The 22,541-nt window shown below is 42.8% G+C and overlaps 1 long non-coding RNA gene across 1 annotated transcript in view; it reads right to left on the bottom strand.

Moving 5' to 3' along the window:
- The window catches only part of LOC134423303 (uncharacterized), a 153,292-nt gene that overhangs the window by 76,441 nt on the left and 54,310 nt on the right, over nt 1-22,541 (bottom strand). The window contains exon 5 of the long non-coding RNA XR_010029047.1: nt 5,224-5,356. This is a non-coding gene — a long non-coding RNA (uncharacterized LOC134423303). The remainder of the gene's footprint in view (nt 1-5,223; nt 5,357-22,541) is intronic.

Raw genomic sequence — 22,541 nt, 5'->3', positions numbered from 1 at the left:
TAGAGAGGATGTCTACATGTTCACAGGGATCTCAGCAATGAGCAGACAGAATAATCATCTTTTGTTGAATACAAACCTAACGAAAAACAAATCCAACAATACCCTTTTGTTCTGAGCAAGAAAGGCAGGGCTTTAATAGTCTTTAAACGAGATAGAAAATTTCCATCCAAATGGAACCATGGAGTAGGTAGACACATTACAATGTTTTGGAGTTCAGTGATTAAATTTAATACTGTGCCAGGCAGTGATTAGTTGATGAAGGGCGTTCAAAACTAGAATAGAAACAAGGGAATTGTGGCTCCAGTTTAGCTCTGGGCCTTTTGAGTAGTTTGGTGTTCAGCTTTCTACTTTAATAGCAGTGTCAAACAAAAAAAAAAATTTTGGTTTGATTTATTTCAAAAACTCAGTACAACTGTAAACACATAAAGCTTCAGCATTCAGGGCCAGATCCCAGAAAGGATCTGAGGTACCAACCAAAGCACAGAAACACATCCTTTTCTTCAGTACTTTTCCAGCTCCCTACCTCAATGCCTGCACTCAGGGTACCAGTACATGTGAATCCCATTAGTAGGCACTGAATTTTCCCAAATCACTGTGCAAGAGACCCCTAATTAAGGCTTCTGAATCCCAGCCTCAAGCTGGGTGCCCTTATCCCTTTGCCTTAGTGCATTAATCCCCCTGGTGAGCCCAATATGACACATTGTCCTTAACACTGCACAAAGATGACAAATCCCCCTGGAGAACAGGAGAATAAATCCCTTTTAACTTGGCTGTGATCTCTCTAAGCCAGCCCAACCCAGGCCATGAGCACGTGGTGCTCTGAGAAGTCACAGCACAACCTGAGCCCAGTAAGTACAGGTACAGCAAGCTTTGCAGAGCAAGAGCAACTTCATCTCCTGGGTTTCTCAAATGGAGAATTACTCCCTAAATTCTGACCAGAAACCTTTAAAGGAATTGAATTTTTTACTTCAGTTTCTGTTCTGTCTTCATATGGACTGTTCCACCATGTCCCAGCTCTCAGTGCCTGAAATCCTGGGTAAGACTCACATAAGTCTCACAAAATATAAGGAAGATTAAGCTGAGATCTTTGTGCTGCAGAAGACACGCCAGTTCTTTTCTTCTTCCTTTCCTGTCATAACCTGCTCCTACAGTCCAAGCAAAGGCCATCATCATTCTAATTTAAGCAAGTCCTCTTAAATTAATATCTATTTTGGCCCAGACCTGCTCTTTGCTGCATTAGTATAAATCTTTTGTCTTTTAATGGACTTTCTCCAACTATATTCTGGTCTAAGCAAGATTAGAATCTTATTTTGGTGATAATTTGCAGGGTTATGCTAAAGGTCAGCATTGTGCACGCCACAGATCTTGGTGAAATCTCATTGATTCAAGGGGGAAAGAATTTAAAGTTATGATTTACTATAATAGTAACATGATTTTTTTTAATGATAACTTGTAGATAATGTTTCAAGCTTCTCCTAGAAATTTTAAACTCCATCCATCAATTAACAATAATTAATCATCACTCATATTAAGTATTCAAAAAAAGTGTGGATATGGCACTTGAGGATATGTTAGTGATGAACAGGGTGGTGGTTTGATGATCTCAGAGTCTATTCCAACCTTAACAACTCCACGATTCTGTGTTATGTGTGCTAAGTTAGTTGCAGTTTTCACTGCAAGAAAGTAAAACAAAAAAGTCTAGGAAAAACTGTGTTGGAGTCTATTTAACACTTCAAATGAATGCTTGTGTAAAGCTCCTCTCAGAATCTCCATCACAGGCAACTTCCCTAACTGCCAGAAGGCCTGGGAGCTTTTCCCATCAATGTGAGAAGCAAGAGATTTGCACCTTAAGAAAAATTTCCAACTTACTCTTCTCGTATTATTTGTGCTCCAGGTGGTGGTAAGACATAAATCCTGGAAGCTCTCTCCACAATGGTCAAATGCCAAGAAATGGAGCAGTTTACTGGAACAGCAGCAGTTTCTGATGTCTTTGCAATGCCAGTTTCAACTAGAAAGGTACAATATTTTATATTCTGAGAAGCTGAGCTAGACCATTTTGGCAAAGAGTCTGTCTGCCTAGCAGGGGTGGGGTAGGTATTTACTATCTCTATGACTTCCTACTGCAAGTGGGTCAGGTAATTCAAACAACTCGCCAGGAGTGCCCTTGGTGGAGCCTGGTGAAGTCTCGCCTGTAAGTAAATAGTCCCTGAGCTGCACAGGGCACATCCCCTGTCATGTGATGTCTCAGCCGTTTCCTGGCACTGCCCCTCCAACAAATCCTTCACTTTATCTCCCTCCCATTGTAACAGCTTCACTGCTGAGGCTGCTGCTGCTGCACTCTCTGCTGTCAGTGGCCGGCTGTGAACTGGAAAAATACCTGCTGAAAAGACCAGTCAAGTACTTCAGTGACACCAGAGGCTCCTCCTTTCTCTGCCTCTGTTATGGGCAACCATCCAGTTTGTCAGTTCTGCTTGTCCAGCTCCAAACCAAATGTTTCAGCATCCAGCCTGCACAAATAATCAGGTTTTAAACAAAACCTGCAGCATAAGATTGGTTTGTTGCCTGCAATCAGTGCAGGGCTTGGCTTTCCCTCATGCTGAGCCTTGATGCCTGATATTCAAACACATGGATCATGTTCATTCTGGCATTTGGAGGGGGTAAAAGGCGTGGTGTGTGCATGGGAAATCCCAAACTCAGCAAGATGGCAGAGGTGCTGCCTTGCACGGTGGTTAAAATGCTAAAGGAAAGGTTTGAAGTAACTCAGATGGTAAGAAATAACTACCAGCTCCTATATGGCTCCCTGAGGCACTGTGGATGGGAAGGATGCCCTGTCCCCTGGTAGATTAGAGCTAGGAGCTGGACTCTGATCCTTTGTCCATTCCAACTCAGGATATTGTCTGATTTTATGGAATCTCCCTTTGCACTAACAGCCTCACCTGAGGGCTGCTGGGGAAGGACACACCAGTCATTAAAAGAAGCTGCAAGCATTCATTATATTCTTGTTTGCCAAAAACACAGTGGCATGGCTTGGTAGACCATAGACATTTTGGGCTATGCTGTTCATATTGTACCAATAAGTAAAACCAAGCAGCAAAAAAAAAAAAAATATGTTCAAAGACTCTTGTGAGCTCTGGGCTGGACTGTTGCCTTCTGGGGAACAGCTTCATGGATGTTAGCATTTTAGAGTAGCTTTTTAAAACAAAATTTCTGAAAATAACAAGTCATTTCACAGATGAACTGTGTTATCATGAAAAGTTTTGCTTGTTTATCTTTCCAAACAAGCATGCTCCTGTAAAGAACAAATTAATGTCAATATTATTCCTAAATGTAGTTGAAAATTAATACTGTGCCCATGTGTCACTTCAAAGTACCCTGTTTTGATTTTCCCAAGGTTATCCTGATGCCTTGAGTTTTAGCTTTTATATTTTTCAGATTCTGTGCTGCTTCAGTGTGTAGTTCTGAGCTTCAGATGAGGGGATGGTGAGCTCTGTGCACAGAGCAGGAGACAAAACAATTCCTGCTCCAGCTGGGCACCAAGGACAAATGATCCAAATCTCAGCCCAGGAGCACAAACCCCGTGGGCTGGAGAGAGAAAAACAAGCAGGGTGGGACTGCCTGGGCTAAAGCTGGAATGGGACAATGAACTGCAAGGTGCAAATGGAGCAGAACTTTTTAAAGTCAGTGACCCTGGGAGCAGTCGTGCATTTTGGTTCATCTTGGCTGGGCTCTTGTGCTGCCCAAGGTGGATCCATTGAAGCCTCCCAATAAGTCCCTACTTTATTCTTTAGCTCTGTCTAGCCTCTGTTCTAGGTCAGCCTTCACAAGGTATCAATGCCAGTGCCACAAACCCAGCAGAGAATGAGTCTGGACACAGAGCTGACTCTAAGAGCAGCAGCTAAGGGTGCAGCAGAACATGGGACTGGCAGAAGGAGAGAACCCTTTGCTGTAAAACTTTTACTTCAAGCTCCTCCACCTTCCACCAAGGCAAAAGGCTCTCTCAGGGCCTGGAACAGCAGACCTGACAGACCCAGGTCTGCTCTGGGCAGACGTGAGGCACCCGATGCACGCCCTGACGGGAAGGTGGCCCACAGGCCCCGGCACTTCTGAGCAGGGCTTTGAAAAGAGTTTCCAAGGGCCCTACACAAAAAGTCCTTTCAAAAGTGCTCCATAAAACACACCTGAAGAAAGCCCCTTAGCTCTGTGCTCTCTGTTTAGCTCAGGTGTTGTTTTTTCACACACAGAAACACATGTACAGACTTAGTGCACCATACAATGCCCCACTAAAGGCATCAAGTGCTGGTTATAACTCCATCCAAGATCAACAAGGACTTTTTCCACAAGCAACCCTTTGTGTTTGGGAAGCCTTTGCCCTGAATTTTACTGTCTCCAAGTCAACCAACAGGTGCTCTGCAGTCAAACGTGAGCTATTTAAGTGCAACCTGCATAACAACTTCCCAGGCTGGCAGGCAACATTAAATAGTAGTTAGGAATTGGAATGGGTAAGTTTTATGCAGACAAACAGAAACACTCCCAACAGGAAAAGAAGGGGGGGAGGAGGAAAGGAAAATGATATCTTTCTTGGTTTCCATTTAGTTTTCTCTTTCATATGTTGGCATAATAATCCTCAAAGAAGAGAGCAAGGCTCCAAAAACCAGACGCTGTGATAATCTGACATTATACAGTGGTTGTTCTTAAAATTTTCCAGTTTTGTTTTGGACAACAACATAATGTCCTGATTGTACATGGGATATTCTCTCCACTTGCACAGGGCACAGATAGCCTTTACTGCTAATACTGAAAGTGTGTTATTTCAGACAAGTTGACTTAAATTTTTTTTCCCCTGGAGAAAACACTTTGGGGTAGGAAAAAGAAAAAGTGAAAAAGCCCTCTCAGCTAGATGCCAGATGTGTCATTTTGCATTGTAAAGCCACACCACAATTTATAAGCCATGCAACTGCTCATTTGTGTACCTTCCCACATCAGATGTTTAAGTCTGTTTGTAGGATCAGTGCATTGTAAGGCATAAAATGTGATGTTTATGAAGCAAAAATCATACCCATTTGAGATGCCACACAATTACTAAAGGGCGAAATGCATCCCTGCCTAAGTGTTAAGTTTCCAGGCAGTGAGGGAATTGTATTATTCAGGAGATTGTGATATTCGTGTAAGTGCCATTATTTCTGCTACTGGGATGTTTCAATCTGCATAAAAACAAACTCTTACCTCTTCTCTGTCCTCTTGCTCTCCTGTACAAGTACTGGCACTGTGGTTTATTATATTTAATCATATATATTTAGATCTGTGGGGCATGGGCAGGAGAGACACAGAAGAGACATGTTCCTGGGCACTGCTGGTTCTGAAACAAGAGAGAACAGGGAGCAAATCAAACCCCTAAACAGCATCTATGGTGTTATAATAGCAAAAAATAGATTTACTTTTATTGTGTGGTCTTAATATGTGTTATAACACACAGACATAGGAACAGCCACTCCAGTGAGAGCCAAGAGAGCTTCAAAACCCCACAGAGCATCATGGATGCAGCTGGAAGATAGACAGCACCTTTCCATGGGCAATGGGACATTTACTGGGACATGCAGATCTCTGCATGTGAACTGGCTCTGCTTGCACCAAAAAAAGGCATCTCTAGTGCACAACTGGCAGGAATTCGACAGCACAGGGAGGGCAGATGAGATCACTTCACCTGGCCTGGCCTGCCAGACAGACCCAGCTCAGCTGGGGCAGTTCTGCTCTTTGAAGACTTGCTCAGTATCAGTTGTGCAACAGTTTATCAGCGTGGGCTGCTTCCGTAGATACGGTCGTGACCCCTGAGAGTGGAAAAACTTGTTTTGTTGTAGTGGAGGGATTTTCCTGAACTAGGTTAAATAATATTTATTGAATTAAAGTCTGCAGTTGCTGGAGCTGCTCTGGATAGACAGAAGCATGGCTGAGATCTTTCTGAGATCTTTCATCTTTTCTTTCATCTGCTACAATGCAGAAAATCACTGTCTGTTCATTTTTATATTCCTTCAACCTTCAAACCAGAAACTCAGAACTGGCTTTCACTATCCCTTGATCCTTCAGACAGAGAAATCTGACAATTCCTCAAACCACAGGAAACTTAAAAATAGCACTTGTTCCAGCACAGCTACACATTGTTGTTCTTGAAATCTGGGTTAGAAAATACTTGCAGGGTCTGAAAGAGAGAAGCCTGAAGCAGAATGTCTCTATTACCACATTCCTTTATTTAAACAATTAACCCTGTGAACAGAAGAGCTGCTGAAACTGGATTTGTTATTGATTTTATCCCTTAAGACAAATTCCTACATGGATTCCCCAGTAGTAAGTGGTTTTCCTCTACTGCAATAGAAGGGGAGAGGGGGCACCACAAGAAAGAAAGACACAACTTGGGCCTCTGCACTGTATTCAACTTTTTTTTTTCCCACTAAACACCTGGGATTTTATTTTCAAGGCCTCAACCCTTAATTGGAAGAACAGGTTGGAAAGTTACTGGAGGAGAAATCCAGATATTTCTTTATCCTCTCTGCCCTGAAAGTTTTGTCATCCAGGGAAGCAGGTGCTGGTGAGTTGTACAGGAACCCACTGGAGTACTCTACAAAGAACTTGCAAGGATTTCTTTTGGGAAAGCAGGACACAGGCCTCCCCTGGCACTAATCAATAGCCTCTACTGGATGCAGCAATTCTGTATTTATTTACCCTTCACCCTCACACTTCAGGGGGCAAGCACACTGTTTTCCCTGGAGGACAAGTCTCACAGACTGATCTAAACTCAGTTAACAGCTCCAGATTTGAACTCGCATGGACGTGACTATGAAAGGCTCCTCCCTGCTGAACATGCCCACTGAAGGGTTTATTAGCCCACACAGCAACTGCAGCTGCCTCCTTTGTCCTTACTGGAGCACACCTGGATTTAGGGATCTCCCTGGCCAGCAAAAAAGCCACTCCCTGTTGCTGCAAAACAATGAAATTAGAGCAATAGTTGTGTCACCTTAATCCAGTACAGGAACCTACAATTTCTTATAATGCATTTACCTATTTTAAGCAGTTCTTCAGCATGATACACTTTTCTCTTGCCCCTTTTCACACACTATTCGAATGACTTCCACTGCCTTTCAATTACAATCTACTTGTGAAGAGCCTGTGGTATCTTTTTGATAATCCTTTTTAAGTACAAACTATCAACAAGGTCTGCAAGTGTCCAGACAGAAGCTATCCAGAGTGAAGGGGTTATGATTTGCAAAATGATGTTTCTTTTCCACTGTAGGTGGATCAGTATGTGTTTAGGAAAAAGTCTGCTATCTTTTGGGAATGTTTCCAGTTAACTCCATGCTAACCACATTTGATTTGCTTGGTTCTGCCTCAGGAACTGAAAGTAGCTTGGCTCCAGCATTAAATAACCAAGCAGGAAATAGCAGAAGGTTTACCATGTACAGGCTGGCCAGGGGTGGAGCGACAGATTGAACTAAAAATACAGCAAAGATTGGTTTGGGGAGATTCAGATTGGTTCCAATTTAATTAGGAGATATACAAGCTCCCAGTGCTGGTGATTAAGTTATCTTCATTGAAAACACATTGACATATTCAAATGTCACCATGCTTCAAAAAGGGAAGTGTTGAGACATAAAAGCTTAATGCCCTAAAATGAGGATCTGGTCAAAAAATGCTTTCTGCACTTTGTCAGCCTGTCCCCAGGCCCTGCAGCAGGCAGGGTGCTTCCTCTGCCCCATCCCACACACAAGTAAAAGCATTAGAGGAAACTCTTAGCTGCAGCAGAAAATTCACCAGTAGTGCTAATCTTATAAGTTTAATCATGGGTGGGGATGGTGTTGATTTTGCAGAGAAAGATAGGAATAACTTCAACACTTAGATGAAAAAGGGCAAGCAAAATACAGCGCTGCAAATTCAGTATAAATATACAGATATATTACAGTTAGAAATTTTGATGAAGTTTTGGCAAAGTAGTAGTTGCAAAGTTCTTAGCAGCAGAGACTTTAGCACTAAAATATCCTTACAATCAATATTTAAAATCCTTCAAACTACTGTCCAATCTTTGAATTAACTTGTTAGAAAGATGAAATAAAAGAGTTTATGCCCTCTGATGAACACTGAGGCAGCATCAGTACAATCAGTGAATCAAGGCAAAACCAGCAGAAAGGAAACCCAGTTTCAGAGCTGGGTAGCAAAGTCTAGGTTTGTCCCTATATTATTCTTTCAACAGTAAATATTTTACTGTCTCCCAATTGCATTCCGAACAAATGAACCCCACTCCAGATCTTAACTGGACTGCAAAAATAAAACCTCGACAGCTCATTTATTGATACAGTGAAATATCCAAACAAGTAATTTTATTGCTATGAAGGAAAATATAACAGCTGGAAAAATAAACCTCAAGCTGTCATTGAAAGTTTGGCTATAGAGACAAAAAAAAAAGTGAAATGGTTGAAACAAACAGAAAAAGCCCTTCCTGAGGAATGCTGAGAATGGGGTGAGCCCCAGATGCTCTGATTCCTGGCACATCCATGAGGCTGTTCAGCTTGATGGATGGAGAGATCGGAAATCAGGTGGGAAAGTGCCCCCCTGAAAGTAAATCCACATTGTATCTAATCCACTAGGGAGGGAAACTGTGGGAAAAAATATTGTTGGCAGAGTCTGAGGCAGGAAAGCTGCCACGCTATTCTGCTGTACTTGGGAGAAAAACAGGAGCCCAGATGTTAACACAGGGTCTCCCTAGCCTGGAAAAAGGAAAGGCAAAGAATACCTATCCAAGAAAGCTACTCCTACCATTATCAGTCTTCCCAGTTCTATTTAAAGAAAGCAAAAGGGCCAGGAGAAGAAGCTGTTTTGCAGCTCTGCACAAACAGCCGCAGATAAGGGTGGTACCAGGTGTCAGCTTGCCCTGCAAAGTCACTGAAATGTCAAGGATTGTTTTTCCTCTACTCCCTTTCTCTTTCCTCCGACTGGGAACTGCCAATGTTTATTTAAAAGATATCCCTTGTATTTGGCAAGAATGCCAGCGGGGCAGACGTTAATGGATTATTCTTTGGGGCTGGCAGCCTGCCAGGGTGATAAGGATAGCCTGCCTGCCCCAAGGCCCAGGGCCGTGCCATTAACGGGGCGGCAGCGACGCAATCACCCGGCCAGATGCTCTGCTCTACTGCGGGCAGCACACTTTAAAAGCTGCTCCAACTCCTACTTGATCTGACCTATAAAAATAATTAAATAAGTAGAGAGGCGGACACGGGCTATAGAGGGGCACTAATCCATCCTTGAGACCCAGGTCTGAAGCTTCTCTTTGGCAGTGGCGTGGAGAATTTGCTCAAACCACCATGAAGTCCCTGAGTGTTTCTGTTCACTGCTCTGCCCTTGAACTAGATCTCAACCTGGGAGCCCTGAACTCTCCTGCTAAAAGCAGCACAAGTGAGGGACCTCATTGTACTGCTGCAGCTCAGCGTGGAATGACAACAAAAGCAGAGCTGGTTTGAGCTCGGCAGGGCAGAGGAGGAGCCTGGCTCTGAGCAGCGAGCCCCGCGGTAACACGGTGAATGCCACTACCCCCTGAGACGGCAAGCCTGAAAGAATGGGATATTTTGTGTCGTGAGATATATTTAGATTAACATTGTTTACTATTAATCTTCTATGCAAAGCCCTTTCTTTCCCAACAGACAAAAAAAGCCCAGGATCACTCCACCCCTGTTATCATGTGTTTTTTGGAAGACGACCTTTTCCATGGCCCATCAGACAGCACAGACTGTAATTAAGGTGCTTATAATACAATTTAGTAAAGGCAGGAGCTGGGGCACAGTAGCATTTACTGCTGTGATTGAAAGCCTTAAAAGTTATGAGGAATTGACCAAGTAGTAATTTTTTCTGTTTGGAGCTGGCAAAAAAAGAAACTTTGTGCTCATTTGAGAAGCTGGGCTGCCACTAATGAAGTCAGAGCAAATAGAGCGGCTTTCCTGTTTCTCATGAATGCAAACAACGAAGGATTGCCCTAGACAGGTGTTCCCTCCAAAAAGAAAGATGCAGCAAGATTTAGCTACCTTTTTTTTTCCTCTGGATTTTTTTTTCTCGCTTTAAACATGACAAAAGAAACCCCCAGTGTCACATACTGTTACCTCAGGAAGGTACCACAGTCTAATTTTGATGGTGACCTCACTTGGTTCAGATGTGGCCCACACTAAAATCAGGTTGAGGACATGCTAAAACCCTCATATCAAGCTGTAAGTCATTCCATTCCAAGAGTGATGGCTGATACTTCCAAAGGAAATTCAGTGCTGAAATAAAAATACATTTCTTTTCTTCTGACATTTCATTGTTCCTTTGCACAGCCTCTCCTGAGGTTTTTAAACAGGATTGTTCTTTGAAACAGGATTCCAGCAACAGCACAAAATTCAGACATCTGCAGCTGTAGAGCCGTCCTCAGTCTCAAGGCCATCATAAGAGGAGTCAAGAGAGAATTATACAAGTCCAGACAGAACTAATCCAGCAGCAACCTGAGGTCTGGAAGTTGGTCTGATTTCTCTGTTCTTTCCTTACTCTGATGGTAAGGCAGAAATTTCAGTTCCTGCCCTGAAATGTTACTGGGTTGTCAACAGTGAAAGTTATTGAATTCTTGGATGTAGCTTTGTGTTAGCATCAATTCCTGGGGTGGTTATTTAATGTGGAGGTTCTTTGGTATCAAAGTGCCTTGGACTCTCAGCCATGAATTACTGGAGCTTAAGAAAGGCAAGTCACCCATGGATGTAGTGCAAGGTAAATCAGCCATGGATGCAGTGAAGCTGAAGTCACCCATGGATGGAGTGCACAGAGTTTCCAGGTTGTGATGGCACAGGCAAAGCAGGGTGGAGGATAAAAGGAGCACATCTGAAAAGTGGGATACACAACTTGGGGCCTGTAAACACCATTTATTATTGTTTCTTTATCTCTCACTAGGAGACAAAGCTGGTGTTTCTCAGCAGCAGTTTTACCACGACAAATAGCAATCTGATTCCATGGTATGACAGCTTATTCCTAGCACTAGGAGTGGGTGCACCAAGGCAGGACAGATGGAGGCTGTGCCACAATCAACATTCAGTGGGGTGTCTGTCCTCACCCACTCATCTGCCTGCTCATTCCTCTCCGACTGCTCTGGGACTGCTCTGACCCCACCCCTGAGCTGTTTCTTTCCCGCTGCCTCCTTCGTTGTTTTCCAAGAGCTTTCTTGCTGCCCACATGTGTCCCCTCCTCCTCTTGGACGCTGTATTTTCTACAGAAGCAACAGATTGCTGTGGTGTTGTCCTTTTGATCTAATGAGAGAGACTCCTACAACAATGATGTGCATGTGCTTCTTTTTTCCTCATTATTTAGCAAGAGACTTGGATATACACATCTCCCTCAGGATCCTGCTTTTTCTGTGGATCCTACCCCTACTGCCCCTGCTCTCTCAGCTTAACAAGCTTTTCTCTCCAGCCTACACCTGCATCATTTCTGCTGCTTCTCCCGGTGCAGCCCTGAGAGCCCCCACACTTCCCCTGCCCTCCCTGCCTCCTTGGGCTGCTGTTCTCCAAGGGAAAAAACCTTTTACACACAGCGAGGGCAGCAACGATCTCAGTGTCACTTCACAGATGCTTACTAAGTTCTTAATCATCCTGTGTTTGTCCAGGGCTGGAGTACAACACAGGGGTTCTGATTTCAGACACAAAAGCCTGGCTTTCAGTCAGGCAGGATGGACTCCAGGGTCACTGCTGAAACACCACTAGCACTGGTCCACGTTCTGTTTTCCCAGCTCTGATGAGCTCTCTGTGGTTGAGCTTTATTTTACAGCGATATCAGGTTTCTTTCTCATTTTTACTCTTTATCATTTTATTTCTGAATCATGCATTCAGGATGGATTTTAAAACTGGCAATGATCATTGTGCTGACACTGTTCTAAGACCTCAAAACCCTATAATCTCACACAGATAAATGCAGCCTTTAAAATCATCTGGGGAAGAGAAGGAATGGTTATACTCATGTTACTGCAGTCACTGAGGCTCTTACAAACCTGTGTGTTGGTAGTAAGAGAACCCAGAGCCAATATGTACTCCCCAAATAGTTTTCTAAATCCCCTGGAGCACCAGCTAACAAATCCATGTTTCTGTGCTCTGGTTAATCTCAGAAGGAAACGGCACAAAGCCAAACTCTCACTGACTAAGGGAAGTATAAATGTGCATTTTCTTAGTGATTAGAGTTGTACTTATCCAAGGGAACTTACTGCAAAGGACAATTCTTTGCCTCTCATTCCCATCCAAACCATAACAAACCTCAGGATTATGAGGTTATTTAATTTAATTATTCCAAGAAAATTTTCCTTTACATGCTTCACCTTCTTTCTAAGCAATTTATTGGATTGTTTGTGTTTCTCTGTAGATTCCACCTGTCTCCCCAAGTCTCCTGGCTGCCCCTGCCCTGGTGGGCTCCTCCAGCCACTGGTACTGAGTGGCACAAAGTGCTCCAGCTCCCAGGGCTGCAGTTTGAACCCCATAAAACAGCTCCTTCCCTTCTGGAGCCTTGAAGGACTGTGGAGGTCATTTAGAGACCAACCAGCAGCTGCTGCTGATATGGGGGAGGAGGTTGCCCAGGCTGAGGATTGTGGCTTTAAGGGAGCACCACATGTGGGATTCTTATCTGAGGATAAAGTGTCTTTCCATCACTGCCAAATCTCTCTGAGGCTGTGGACACGGATTCTGACACAGAATTCTGTGAATTCTGTGACATGCTACACAAGCCTGTGCATGTACACACCTGTATTCTGTCCAAACTCCAAAATTCCTCGTGTTTTTTCTGGTGTTAAAGTGTCTCTTGGGTCAGAGCAAGGCAGGGCTGTGAACACCCCTTCTGAACATCCTCCCTGGGAGCCCAACCATGCCCTGAAACTGCTCCCGTGCTCTCCATTAAAGTGGGAAGAAAAAAGAGCAAAGCTCCTGCAGCTCAGTTAGGTCAAATACGAGGTTTCATTTGCCTGTTTGCCTCATTTTGCTGTCATCCTGAAGGGAAAAATAAGGGGTGGGAAGGCACCAGGAGAGAAAAGCATCATAAATCATTCACTGTATTAGCAGGAGGCTGGGTCGGCAAGCCTTGCTCATTTAGCTACCTTAAATTTCATCCAACCTGCTTATCCCCCAGCTGCAGGAATAACAGACCACTTGAAAGGTAATATTTTTGCTATTAGTGAAGAAAAGAAAAAATGTGATCTTTGCTGTAGCATGGGAATAATTTTTCCAGAGCTACACAGAATGAGCCTGAGTGAATATTGCTATTTTTGGCAATAGCCCTCCTGTTTAGCTCACATCAATAATTTTAATGCTTTATTTGTGGTTTGGGCTATAAGAAATGGTGAAAGCCTGCAGAGAAAAAAAAGAAAAGTGTCAAAATTAGCTAAATAATTTTGAGTTCATGACATTCATAAAAATACATGAATGTTTTCAGAATTCTCAGAGTCTATACATGCTCATAAAGCTGAGCTATGAAAGCATTTTATTTTACATATGCAAACTTCACCAAATTATTCTTTATGAGGTTTTAATTGGACCTCTAAGGTTTCAGTGGTTACAATGACAGACTGTCAAACATTCTTAGATTCCTGTGTCTTGCAACGTCAGGAACACAGAGAATCTCATGTTTTGTCCCAGTAGCATTTTTCACAGTATTTTTCACTTTTTATATCGCAGCAGCACTGACTCAGAGGCTCTGGTGTTTGAGGTGCTGCCTAAACAAAGAACTAAACCAGACTTTCAAGGTCTCAAAGCTCTTTACATTTGATGGGGAGATATTTCACTCCAACAATTACAGCTGATGTTGCATCATCTCCCTTGCACTCCCACAGCAGTTCTGACCCCTCTGTAGGTGGCCAGAGACCCCAGTGCTCCCTCTGAACATCACTTTTCCTCCTACGTGCCACTGCTTGCTTCTTCTGTTCCAGAATCTTCTTCTGTTCCAGAATCTGTTTCAGAGAGCAGCACTACTGGACTCAGTGTGGGAAAAGATGGGCCATAGGTGGGAACATGCTCAGCCAAGAAATCTGATGTCTCTCAGGGCTTGTTGCAGACTGGTCACAGGGTTCAAAACTCTTTATTTCAGAAGAAAAGGCTTGATTCTTAGCTTGCCCTGAAAAGTGTTCCCTTCCTCCTTTACAGAACTTATCCAAGTCTTGATTATTTGTAAAAAATAGACACAAAAATAATGTAGTTAGTTTCCCCTTACAAAAACCACTTTAAAGCATGAACCTACCCAAATATTCACACTATCTTAAATACAAGAGGAATCACACCCTAGTTAGTCGTATTGCTCAGGCTGCTGTAGTTGGGCATGTGCTTCATTAACTTAAGTGGATTAATCAAGAAAAGGTATTAACTGGGAGAAATTTTGTCTTCAAGCAAACCAAGAAATGAAGATACTTCTGGAATTCATGAAAAAATAAAGATTTTCTCATGTTTTTACAGGCAAATAGTTACACAGAAACATCCATTCAGGCTCAGCAGATCTAGTTTAGGACTGTTGCTAAGTGAGTAACTTGGGCTAGAGAAGGAATAATCGTTTTTACTACTGCATAGCAACTCTGTTTTTTTCTAAAAATTGCATGTTTAAGTTCTGCAAGTTCTACAGCCAACATTAAACTCAAAATGATCACACTAACAGAAGAAAAAGTAAAAATGCAAGAAGGGAAACTGTAGTGCCTTTCCCCAGTCAACAAATGCCCTTTAATGATGTCAGGCTGAGACTTACACACAAAGAATTAAGTGACCAGTAAATTTTATTTATTTTTTTTTTCCATTTGAAGCTAACGGGGTAGCAAGGCCATCTGCATGGTGTTTACACCATGCACTGGCTGCAATTAGAAGCTGTGAATTTGGTCATTAGTTGACTGGTTTGAACACAACTGCGTTGGCTGAAATGCCAGCCTCAAGAGCAGCTGTTGTGGAGTGTGTTATTGTAGTTAAGACCATTCCTGAAGATAGAGGTTCAAGGCCCTCTGGAGAAAAGAACTCAGCTTTCCTATGGCCTGGGTAACAATTCCCTTCATTAGACTTGAGTTTTTAAGTTCTATTTATTCTAAATCTAATTATGAGTATTTGATAAAATAGCAATGGATTCACAGCAAAGAAAGTATTATGGTTATCAGGTAAATTAAAGCTAAAACTAACTGGGAACAGTGAAAACTGTATTTTCTAGCAAAATTACAAAAATAAGCTATCATCATAAGATATGAATGCACAGAAGATAGGGGTTTTCACAATGTCCCTGAGATGATGGGTTGTCTTTCACTGTATTCCAACATGCTCAAATTGTGTCGTCCATCCTCAGCCCAAGAACCTCCCCCCTTCTCACACAATTTTTAAAGACCAAAATTAGTATTTAAAGCAGCTTTGCTGCATAACCTCCTACCTCAAGCCACTGCCTGAGGCACAGCTGCTGTGAGTCGTTATGTAGAAAAATATCCCCCTGAATAAGGCAGTGAAAGTGCATTAGAAAGAATATCAGGATCTCCAGAGCTGGCACAGAGAATCCCTGCAGCACAAGTTGATGAGAATGAGCAGATTTCCAACAGCATAAAGCTTGAATAACAGTGGTTGAAAGGAACTAAATAGGAATCAGCCCCACACTGATTAGGGGCTGCAAGGGAACATGTGGCCTCAATCAGGACAGGGCTGGTTTTGAGAACAAAAGCTGCTTCTCCCTTTCCTGGGGACACTTCTTGAATTACATATTCCTTTACACAGGAGACATGCTGGGCCATGATACACAGATAACCACCAGGCCAGGCACAAGGTTTTCCTCTGCTCTACACCACTGTAATTATCTCAAGCAGGGTTTACAAATAAAAGCAGTGCTCCCCAGCCCCTCATTTCATATATATCCACCTGTCACGATATATACAGGAACCACAAACCAAACGTGGCCTCTGACTTCACCTCAAACAACACATGGCCCAGGGTTTCAAGTTATTATTTGATAATACTGGAAGGCATTGCAGTGTGTGGTCCATCAAAGGCATCTGAGCTGCTCACTCACCCCACACTGAAGGAAGGTTTCCCATGCTCGTGTCTTTTAGCTGGCCTGTAATTTGAAAAGGATGATTTTTAGAGCTGGTTATAATTTAAACCTTCCAATGTTGAGCAGGTTTTGGACTAAAATGGCAACATTCCTTAGGGAGGGAAATATGAGAAAAATAAATTAAAATTTAGAAAATTTTAGACAACTATTTGTTTTATTTCACACTCAGAGCACCCCAGCATCCTTGTACACATGGTCCTACACAAAGTAAATGCTTCATAAGGAATTCTACTTCACGGAATCCCAGAATGGTTTGGGTTGGAAGGGACCTTAAAGCTCATCTTGTTCCACCCTCTGCCATGGGCAGGGACACCTTCCACTAGACCAGGTTGCTCAGAGCTCCATCCAACCTTCTGGTTCAGAAGGGAAGCTCAGTTTTTGTAGAGCTGAATTCATTGTGATGTCTCCTCGCACGTCAGAAAAGTACATTTCAGCCTAATGTGCAAAAACTTAATGAAAATGTCCTTCCCCTCTTCCAGCTTTAATAGCTTTTGACCCAATTAGATTTCAAAGACATTTAACGGTGCAGAAGAGATTTGTAAGATATGAAACTTCTCTGAACTGTGTGAAAATAGGTATGTGTGTAGGCAAGAAAAAGGTGATTAGTGCTTCCAGCAAGGGAAAGGTTGCAAAATGGGCTTGTCCTTAATGAGACATCATAGACTATTTTCCATGCTGGAAATGAGAAATGTGATGCTTTTCCCAGTGGTGAGATATTAATTACAGTTTTGACCTTATATTCACTAAAAAACCTCAACATAGAACACCAGAGTCAATGTATTTTGCTTCTCCTTCTTTGGGTTAAACTCCTTGTTTGTAAAACAGGGTAACAAGAGAATTTTCTGGTTAAAATAGTTAAAATGTGATGGTTCATGTGAAGGTGAAAGAAATGGGCAAAAAGAAAACAAGAGCAGTATTTTAATTGAAAAAATAAAAAAAGGAGCACCTGCTAACTTTGATCAGATTTCCTCCACTCTCCCTGGCCTGCAAATATAAACAGATGGGGTGCCTCAGGTAAAAGATATCTGGCAGCATGGAAAGATCTCTTCCCACTGGTAATGAGGAGATGAATCATATTATCTCACTAAAGTAAATATTATTTTAAGCCAAAATCTCAGTTATATTTCATGGGGTTTTTTCCCTTCCATTTCTGAACAGATCCCACTGGGTTCAAGGTGAAATCATCTGGCATGTTAATAGGATTGATCCATAGAAAATGATGGAGTAAAAAATCCCCACCCAAACCAACAGCTGTCCCACATCTCATCTGGGTCACTGCTGCAGCCTCACACTCATCGTTTGTGCTGGGTACAGAGCTCCTGGGGCAATTCATTCCTTGTAGAGAGCTGTGAAGACAGGGAAGGTCCGGGAGTGGGGAGTTCACCTTGCGGCCTGTGCGGGAGCCCAGGAGCTGCACAAAGCCGTCATTCAGAGCACAGGAGCGCTGTCACTGACACAAACACTTTCCAAAACATTCTTCACTGCAGTTTTGGTGGAAGGTGTGACACAGCTTCAAATATTTGTTTCTTTGTTTCCACGGGAACAACAGCACAGTGGTTTAGTAATAAAGCAACATCGATCCTCGGAGTTTGACAAAGTTCCTTGATTTTTGTTTTGAGTTAAAGATTTACTTTTCTATGGGTTTCCACTTTCCCCAACAACCAATGAGTTAAACTGTTTTATTTTTTATTTATTAAACTGTGGTTTAATGCCCTTTCAGTACTTTGGGGGGAAATCCAAAACATGAAAGACAAGTCTTGAGAAATTTGTATTGTCCTGATGCATAAGCCAAGCTTTCCACTAAACACATTCAAGGAAGTTCCCATTTTGCAGACTTGGAATATTTCATATCAGATCTTTAATATTCACAATCTTCAATTACCCCCTCTGAATTATGGAGTCGAGACAAAACGTCATGGAAGGAAGGAGCAGAGTCCAGAAGTTGGGGCATAAAATGTCGTCAGCACTTGAACTTTAATCCCAGTTGTGAAAAGAAGGGAGGAAGTTCAAAGGCTTTTATTCACACAGCTTCATTTTTAAATTGCATTTTAATATAAAATAGTCCAAATAATTCTTTGTACTGTAAAATTATTTTTATACTATAAAATTTTTTGTATAAAATAGGACTATAATAGTCCTTCTCTCCAGTCCATAGGAAGAGGAAAACTCTTCCAGAAGGTGTGTCAGAGCAATAGTTTACTTGAAAAGTTTCTGCAAAAGTCAGCTCAGAGGCATCTGTTCATTAAGAATGCAGAGAACCCAAGACAGTGCTCCTGTTAGGCACCAACATCCTTGTTTAAAATTGGGCTATGGATACATTCCCCATGGATTGTGTGTAAATTTACTGGACCTGAAAGAGGTAGGTTTGTTTTGTAAAAAACTAGGATTGTGATAAATAAATGGTTTTAAGACTGAAAGAATTTTTTCCTTAAAGGGACAGCAAAGTGTGCTCAGACATTATTCTCAAGCTTGATGAACATATATGATTATGTACAATTCTGACTAAAATATCTGATGCTTTCAAAATACACACAAGAGATGTTCTTGCCCCTCAGAGGGATATGGATGCAAACATCCATACATCAGGTACATTTCCTTCTCCTAAGCATGAGTATCACTACTATTATTCAAAAACCCATGGAAATGGTGCCCTAGGAAGCTGCTCTGCCCAAAGTGCCTTTGCACGATAAACTCTGGAAGAGTGTGAGGAGAATCTCAGCACCAGTAAATACTAACCATGCTGCTGGAAAATAAATAGAGGCTGACAAATGATTGCTGAGGTAATCCCCGTGAGAGTGTCTAGACGAAGGGAGTCAAACCTCCAGTCCGTAGGCTGGAGCTGGCTCCCTGGAGCCTTTCCACCAGCCTGCAGCTCCTTGTGCAACACCCACTGCAATTCAGCCCACAGGCACCTGCTTGGCGGCGCCCGAGAAGGCCACGGAGAGCAGCCAGGGAATGAATCCTGCTCCCCACCACAGCTGTCTTGTCTTTCACTTCTGCTCCTCCAGCCCCAGCCCAGGAATGCCTCAAACATCTCTCCATCTCTTCAGCTCTGCACCAGGCACAGCATCTCCAGGTCTGCAGAGCAATGGATCTGCTCAGCCACACTTTGTGTTCACAGGTCTGAAAGGGGTTACTTTTCCACAAGCCGTGCCTCCCTTTTGTCTCCTGACAAGGGAAAAGAGAGGCAAGATGCAAAGGAAAGATTTTTTTTCAAGTGGAGATGAAGCAAAGGGTACTGGAACAAACCCAAGCAGGAGCCAAAAATTATTAACATGGAGGAAAAAGAATGATCAAGAGTTGGAGGAAAAGCTGGGATAGAGATTCCTTGAGGAAGCAACACCTGAGTAGTGATAAGTAAAGAGACAGAGAACTGTTTCATAAGGCATTTTCTCCTTTAGGTAAAAAAAATTCTTTTTTTCAAACTTCAAATGAAATCTGTAACATTCAAAAATAAATAAATCTCTCAGCAGTGTGAGAGGAGTGCAAAATGTGTCTCTTCACTCATCACCCACAGACTTGAACTGAAATAGTCATTTGGCCCTTGCCAAGGTGTGCAGCCGCTTCAGTAGTGCTGTAAATCAAAAGGTCCCCACAGTCTCCACACAAGCAAGTCTGAAGGTCACTAAGCATGATGCAACAGTCAGGCATGAAATATCTCTCACTAGACCTGATACTTTATCATCAAGACTAGGGAAAAAAAGAAAAAAAAATCTATGATGCACCTGTACTCTTTCACATCTGTCAGGATGGGGTGAGAAAAGGCAAGGAGAAAACAACAGATTGGTTTATTGTAGTCAGGTAGACAGTGCAGCACAGCCATCCTGCTCAACATAAAAAAAACAGCTTCCCCAAGCAGGATGGGAATGATAACTTCCCTGAGATTTGGCAGATAAAACAGATGTGGGCAGTTTTGACATTTCACTAACATTTAGATCTCTCATCAGGCAGGTGACTTCATTCTCTCTGCCAAATAAACAATCCAAGCGCTTGCTCACCATGAGGAGACTCTCGTACTTATCTCCAAGTCATCACATCACCAACATCAAAGAGTAAGAACAGCCCCTTTCCAGCAAGAAAAACATCCCAGTACCTGTAGGAATTCGAGGCCTGACCCACCTCTGTTTGTGAGAGGTGGCACAAGATGAAAATCACCAAAGATGAAAATCATGTGGCTTCACGGGGCCTCCATGGGCAGCTGTGCACACCCCGCCATGGCATGAAAGGTCCTGCTGTTTTCCAGGCAGTTTGATTAAATTACAGCTACTCTGAGAGACTTAAATGAATTATCAAAATGAGCAGAGCAACCAAAACTATCGCACACAAGAAATCATTCCTTCCTTCAGAGGGAAGAGGCTCTGCAGCAACTCTTAGTCTTGGGAGAAAAGTGCTCAATTACTTGAGGAGAGAATCCAAATAAATCCTGTTTCCTTGGGGAAATCCTGCCTTGCTCTCAGCCTGCTTGTTGGATCAGTTTCTATTTAATCTCTTTCACTGGACTTTTGGCTAAAGCCCACCTATGTGTTGTTTTCCCAACAGTGCAAAAGCAGCTGCTTTCCCAAGGCCTGAGAAGACCCATCTGACACGTCATGATCAGGGCAGAGCAGGCAGGGAACCCTCCTGGCTCTGGGACACTGAGCCCATCCACACAAACAGACCCAATCTGCTGCATCCCTGCCAGCCAGACAGGCCTTCCATCTTTTTAGTTACTTGCACTATCTCTATGTTAACCAAGAAGACCAAACAAAAAGAAAAATAAAGCACAGAGAAAGAAAAACAAAAAAAACCCTCCATCTAAAAAACATGCCCTGTGCCAGAAGTATTAGTTAATGAGTCTGATTATTGGAAGGCAGTCTAAAGCCCTGATTAACTAGGGGGAAAAAAAAAAACCACAAAAAGAAAAGAAAACAAAAACTCCTAATAAGAATAACTACTCTCCACACTTTATTGAGGGCAGCAATCTGTGCAGAGGGAACCATCCTCCCAGTTGCTGTCTCCCCATCACATCTACCAAGGGCATCTGCCCTGGCCCTAGCAAGGGCCAACCCTGCTCTGGGGCACAGCCAGAAGATCCATGAGACAAGCCAAAGTAAATGTGCTTTTCCATTTTTTAAATAGATGTCACTCAAAAAGGAAATTCAGACTTTTTGAGCCATTCTGAGGTTTGTCTCCTGTTTACCTACATCTCAAGTAGCTCCAATTCTCAAATTCTCACAATTCCAAGGAGAGAGGATAAAGCTCCAACCCTTTGCTTTGAGATCTCTAGAGGAAAGGCAATGTTCAAGTGCCAAATACTACAGGTTTCCAGTGGTCTCCAATATCCTGAAAATATGTTATTTTTAGTATGTGGCTGGCAGAGAAAGGAAGTGTTAAATCTTGGACCAGTATCAAATCTGACTGAAAATTAGCAGCTAGGAACATCCTCTTTGATTATTTATTCCACTTTCCATATCCGAATGGCCCCAGAGGGACAGTAACAATGACAATCACTAGGAAAACACCTGCTGATGGCAGGTTAGTACAGAGCATTTGCCTGGCTCTCCCCATGAAAACATCCTGCAGTTTGTTTCCTCATTTTTGACAAGCAGATTCCTGGTGCAAGCAGGATGGTCTGTCAGGAAAGGGCCCTCATGCTTTGCTGTAACTCCTCCATTGCAACACTTGTAAAAGAGCAGGAGACAAGAAAACCACACTCAATCCCCTTCCAAGTGCCTTTATAATTTTTTCAGAGGTCCTTATGGCACTGAGCCAAGTTGCTTGTAACAATCACAGCCCAAGAAGTGCATTACAATTGGTCAGGGCTCGTAGAGGCTCCAAGGCCTTTCCTCTCACTATCTGCTAGAAGCTTTCTAAATTAAGAAACATGTCCTGCTGCAGCTTTAACAGCATTTTGATCTCAATTACATTTGGCATGGTGCTGGGCCAGCCTTCTTTAAATCACTGGGGTTTCTACAGGCACCAGTCAGTGTAAAATTGGAATTCATGGCACTTGCCTGCAGGGTGGACAGCCTCAGAGAGGGCTGGTGGAGCAGGACACAGCTCTAGCATCATGTTTCTCATTTATTCAACACTAAATCAAAATTGAGATGTCACCATGGTGCTTGCAGCACTCCAGGTTTGCCCACACTGTCAGAGAGGGGCTGAGCCAATGGCTGGGAGTCCTTGGGCACCATCCTCAACAACCAGAAAATCTCCTGTACCACAGGTCAGTCTCACTCACCCATTTCACACTCACTGTATCCAAATCTCTGGTGCCCACAGTGCCACGTGGATCTGCATTTAAAGGCAGTGGGTCTGTGAGACATCCACACAGGGAGCTGCAGATCAGGAGGAATCCATGGTGCACATGCAGCTGGCATAGCACAGGCACTCCCAAGGTGCAGAGCACACTTTGAAATCCATGAAAAAAGCTGTTTTCTTAGCAGTATCAGTGCAAAGCTATTGGGAACTTT

Source organism: Melospiza melodia, chromosome 11 (assembly GCF_035770615.1).
Source record: "Melospiza melodia melodia isolate bMelMel2 chromosome 11, bMelMel2.pri, whole genome shotgun sequence".
In the NCBI taxonomy this organism is placed as follows: Eukaryota; Metazoa; Chordata; class Aves; order Passeriformes; family Passerellidae; genus Melospiza; species Melospiza melodia.
The sequence above is the reverse complement of the archived record's forward strand: the minus strand, read 5'-3'. Positions and strand labels throughout refer to the sequence as shown.